Below are 6,138 nucleotides of genomic sequence, written 5' to 3'. Positions count from 1 at the left end.
AGCAGATGATCAGTGGAAACAGATCAACTGAACACACCTGAACTAGCGTTTGAGTGTCCTGGCAACAGCAATGCTTTATTTCTGTATAATATAACATGTACCCTGACTGATCTGTGACCATGCAGTCCCATACATAACAAACTGAGACACAGTTTTGTTTTGTTTTTTAATGCATTTACAAGAATTTGATTGATTGATTGATTGATTGAATCTTTATTTTGAACATGTTGAAAAAGTACAACAAAATAGAATTAAAAGACACAAATGAACAAAGCAAAACAAAAGGAAAACGAGCAACCACAACTCCAAATAAAGTTCATGTTCAAAAAGGAGCAGGAAGAAGCATAAGCTTATTTAATCCCACCCCTTTTCCACTATATAGTATCAATAGACTACAAAAATACCTCCTTGCAATTACATTATATGTCATGTGTAATTTTTATTATTTTTTTTAATATATACATATATGTTTCTGTCTATCCATCATACGTATATACACATACGCACATATACACATTTTCACCTCAAGGATACACAACCTACAAATATATATATATACCCATACCAACATACCCGTGCACCCGCACACACATGAAAATATTAGACAAGAACACCCTATCAAATCTCTACCTTTCCCTGTACCCTGTAAAAACCATATCCTTAAACCGCTTTTTAAACTGCGCCATGCTTGGACATTGCTTCATATCTTTACTTAGTCTGTTCCACAGCTTCACTCCACACACAGAGATGCAAAAACTTTTTAATGTTGTACGGATACGAGGATGTTTTAAATTTAATTCCCCCCTCAAATTGTATCCCCGTTCCCTTTTAGAAAACATTTTTAGAATATTGTCAGGAAGCAGGTTATTTATTGCTTTATATATAATTTGTGCAGTGAGAAAATGAACCAGATCTGTGAATTTTAGAATTTTTGATTTTAAGAATAGTGGATTTGTATGATCTCTGTAACCAGTTTTATGGATTATCCTTAAGGCCCTTTTTTGTAATATAAAGATTGATGATAGCGAACATTTGTAAGTATTGCCCCAAACCTCTGCACAGTAATTCAAATACGGTGCAATCAGGGAACAATAGAGAATGTGGAGTGATTTGTGGTCCAGAATGTGTTTTACTTTACTCAAGATTGAGACACTTCTTGAAATTTTGTTATGTATATGATTTATATGAGACTTCCAGTTTAATTTATCATCTATAATCACACCAAGAAACTTATGTTCAAGTACTCTTTCAATTTCCACACCATCTACATGAATCTGCACTTGTGCATTTCTAAGGGAATTCCCAAATAAGATAATTTTAGTTTTACTTAGATTTAGCGATAGTTTGTTCCTGTTAAACCATTTTTTTAATTTTGCACATTTCTGAAGTAATTGTATCCAGCAGCTCCTTTAGATTCCCCCCAGAACAAAAAATATTTGTGTCATCTGCAAATAATACTAATTTTAATATATCAGATGCCTTACAAACATCATTTATAGAAATAATAAATAATTTTGGACCCAGTACAGAGCCCTGTGGAACACCACAAGCAATGTCCAAGCATGATGAGGAATGGACACCCAGCTTCACAAATTGTTTCCTGTCACTTAAATAATTTTTCACCCATTGCAGTACAACCCCCCTGATCCCGTACCGTTCCAATTTATTAATTAATATGTCATGATTGATTGTGTCGAATGCTTTCTTGAGATCCAGAAATACTCCAGCTGCATACTGTTTCTGATCTATAGCATTTGTAATCTCCTCAATTGATTCGATTAATGCCAGAGATGTTGATCTTTTTGATCTGAATCCATATTGACTGTCAGAGAGTAATTTATATTTATCTAAGAATTTCAAGCAAACTTTTTTCATTTAGTCACTACAGGGTTGTGTGTAGAATTTTGAGGTAAAAATGAATTTAATCCATCTTGAATCAGGCTGCAACGTGACAAAATGTGGAACAAATGAAGCACTGTGGATACTTTCTGTTTAACAGCAGCAATTTTAACCCTCACAGGTGCAATATGGTGGAGAAAACCCCGAGGATGTTAGTGTTAAAATGATGGAGCCGGTCATCCACAGACTCTGCTGTTATATTGGATATCATAGCAATGGCCTCCATAAATACAGTACTAGTGTGCTCATTGAAATGCCTCTTTTTGATAGTTTTCCGTCTGGCTCTGGTGACTGAGGTGATCAGCCCATCAAAGAAAACACAAAAATGATTAGACAGGGCGTCATTCACCACAACATTAATAAAAGTAATACTAAGGTCATCACCATGAAATTATCATAACTGAATCAAAAGTACGTTTTTACAAAAACCTGTCCACCTACGAAACCAAAAAAAAAGTTTTCCCTGAAGGACACCTCCAACAGTCCAGGTTTGATTTACAGTCGTTGTCTTAAAGATCAAAGAGATGACACCACATTATTGTATTTTTTCTCAGATTACCAAAATGATACAGGAACAAAAATCTTATAGGTTCTCCCACTAATTAATCTAATACTCTCAGATTTTAATACTTAAAATAGGTAATGTTTTAAAAGAAAAGAAAAGAAACGAAAAGAAAGAGAGAGAAAAGAATAACAAACAATAAAAGTGTGGTTTTAGTGTACTGTAAAAGAGGTCAGTCTGTACTCAAATAGAAATCATATGATGCCATTTATATTTACTGCCTGAAATGTCCACCATTGACAGCAGATCGTTTCTGTTGAAGTTTCTGTGGGTGTTATTCCACCTTACATCCAACAGAGGGAGCCACTGTGCTCTGTTTGAGAATTGTCCACCGAATCAGGTATGTGCTATCATATGCTTGGACAACTAAATGCTGGAGGTGTGTGATTGTGACGAAGTAGCTGCAGACGACTGCGCTGCAGTCAGATTACCCTATTTTATTTATTGGTACAGGCAGTAAATAAAAACACATATCTTTATCTTTCTTATACGAATACTTAAAGTATACCTATAGTAGGTTTACTAAATTAAGTTCTGGAGCGATCTAAAAAGCAATCCTGATTTACCATCAAAAAGAAAAAAAAACGGATTTTGAACTGCAGTAATTATGATTGCTTTGTGGATTTGATTGAGCAACATGCTCTCTTTGTTCACCAGAGGCACTGAATATTTGAATGGAAGAAATTTTTCACAAGTCATAGCAAGAAGAACGGGACTAATTATGAAGATTAATTATGGCTTCACTTCCAAACTTTCTCAGAACTGTGGCTTACAGAGCATGAAAGTGATCGTTGCGCACAAACAGACATATTCAGCCTTGAAAACATGGCAGCGAACACACGTTATAAGTAGCAAACCCATAGTTGGATACCACGGGGTTGCATATGTCAGTTTTTTGCCACCACGAAACTCTCATTAAAGAAAGTTAGTTGATATGAATGTGTTTGTTTTATCATCTGAAAGTTGTTCATGTGGGATGAAAATTTTAGAATTAGGGCTATCTGGTGTTTCCAGAAGTGTTTTCAATATTGAACTTTAACTTTCCTAAATTGATATTAGGAAGATTTTTTGCACATTCATGAAAAATCACAATAAATCAAGATCAACACAGTGTCAACAGCAGTAAACCAAACCAACACTGTTAGACTTGCACTAGCCCGTTTTCCTGTAAACCTGGTTCTGCCTGATTAACCAGCTCAGCTGACACTTAGGCAAAGACAGAATATTGGATTTAATTTATCCACTATTTTTCTAAGAAATGAGACTACGCACTATTCATTTGCCCTGCTACACATTCATTCAGTCTTACAGATACCTGGAAGCTCTCCTGGAAAACTGGTCTCCTTTTAACTACTTTGTACTTCAAAAGTACAACAATGGTTTAGCAGATGGAGTCAAATTTAGATGCAACCTAACATTTGGACCTGTGGTGACATCTATGGTGGAGTTGTTTAAATTGCAGATAAGAATCGACAGCTTGAAACATTCTGCGAAGCGATAAACTCAAAGAAAGGGCAGACGCTGTATGGGCATGGGCTGTAATGTATGCAGTTGCTACAAAAACATGTGAAAACAGGGCAAGGCACAAGAATCAGATATTTATATCTTTTTTTTCTCTTTTTTTCACTACCTGAGTTGCCCAGTACTTGTCCCAACAGCAACAAAGAATGCTTCATATGAAGGCATGCAAAAACAAATTCCAAAACTTCAGGCAGACCGTTCCAGAAAAGAAGTGAGTACCTCTGTGCTCTTGTGGAAGTTTACAGTTGCACACCCTGTACTACTAAAAACTGCAGACGAAAGGAGTTTTCCTTATCCCAGATATGCTCTCTTACTTGTATTCTTTCAAGGCAAATACTCTTTCTCTTTGTAGTTAAGATGTCTACTGACATGCTTCTCCATCTTCTGGCGTAGTATCCCCATCACTGAAAAGAGCTCTCCTTACACTGTAAACTTTCCAAACAAAGGCTTTCTCCTTGACCTGTCTGTGGAGGAGATTTCACAGACTTCACAGGTAATAATATGTGGAAAAAAATATTCTTTGGTGTCATGTTAGTTACGAATTTCAAACCTTTGCACTGAGGTATAACATAAAACATAGCATTCAGATTTCGTATTGTGCTTGTTAAATAAAATAATTCACAGTCAAAACACAATTTGCTTTCCTCGTGATTATACAGGTTTTTGGGGGGTAAAAATATGCCATCGGTACAAGCGTGCTGACACCATCAAATGTATTCTAAGAATTAAGACTAAATCAACAAAGCAAATTATTAATTACAATAATTAGTTTTTAATTGCTTTTTGTTACAAAATGATCAAATTTAGTTACAGGTGATATTTCTTTTCTCATTTTTATGCAGTATTCAAGGTGTCGTGTCAGGTTGCATCCATATCCACAGCATGTCTCCAAAGTAAACAGCCTGTAGCATATTAACCCTCCTGCTGTCTTGAAGATATCCTCCTTTAATAATTTAATATTTAATAATAATTTGGAATGACACCAACTTATCTTGCTCTTCGCTTTTTTTCTGTCATTCACTTTAAAGATGGGGAAGCGCTCTGTTATGCACACATGGTGATGAACTTTGTGATTTGTGCCCATAGTTAAATATTCATTTGACAAATTCATTATCATAATCATGATAATGATATCAGCTGTGTGGATTGGAGAGACTTGGGGGATAGTGTTTTGATGATTATGATGATGAACATAGAAGAACAAGTACAATATTCCACTTTATAAAATTAATTATATTACGCTTTTTTTCACTATTGCAAAAGTCTTTTTCTCTGGTTTTAATGTGCACCAGTGTTTTAAAGGGTAATTCAAGGCGGGCTCGTACTAAATGATTTGTGAGTTTGTCAAAACATTCTGTAATAGAGCTCAAGTGAACAGGCCATGAAATACCTTTTATATGATAAATTTATGAGATAAGAAGCGGGATTAAAAATTCTGGCTGAAGCAGCCGGGATAGCGTTGGGGTCTGTTGTCAGCAAATTAAAAATATGTGAAGAACTTGCAAGTCTTCCCTATAATTAAATGATACTCCAGGGATGCGGAGGATTTACGGAATATAAAACAGAGCAGAACGCTTTTTCTGGATCCTAACTGGGGTGTTCAGAGACATGGGATGGATTCCTGGCTCAATAAGACTAAAATGTGAAATGATAAAGGCAGTGGAGTCATCTGCTTAATTTGACAGAACAAATAAATAAGTAAAAGATGGGGTAAATAGCACAGTTGTTGCTGATTTGTCGGCTGCACATCCATTATGTGACTCTCCCTTTCCACCACATCCCAAAGGTGCTCAGTTGGATTGAAATCTGGACACTCTGGAGGCTGTTTGTGCAAAATGAACGCATTGTCATATTAAGAATCTAGTCTGAGATGATATGAGCTTTGTGACGCTGCATGTTATCCTACAGAAAGAAGCAATCAGACGATTTGTACAAAAACAAAAGACATCATCAGCAATAATGCTCAGTTGGTGCCAAGTAGTCCAAAATACTCCAAAAACATATCCCCCACAGTGACTCTACCATCGGAATTTTGCAGCAGAAATCAAGACTCATTAGACCAGAGAATGTTTCGCCAGTCTTCTATTGTCCTATACTGGTGAGCGCGTGGGATTTGTAGCTCATTTCCTGTTCTTAGCTGATGGAAGTGGCACCTG

This window comes from Simochromis diagramma, unplaced genomic scaffold, assembly GCF_900408965.1.
Source record: "Simochromis diagramma unplaced genomic scaffold, fSimDia1.1 OVJJ01000483.1, whole genome shotgun sequence".
Taxonomy (NCBI): Eukaryota; Metazoa; Chordata; class Actinopteri; order Cichliformes; family Cichlidae; genus Simochromis; species Simochromis diagramma.
Note: the sequence above shows the minus strand (reverse complement) of the source record.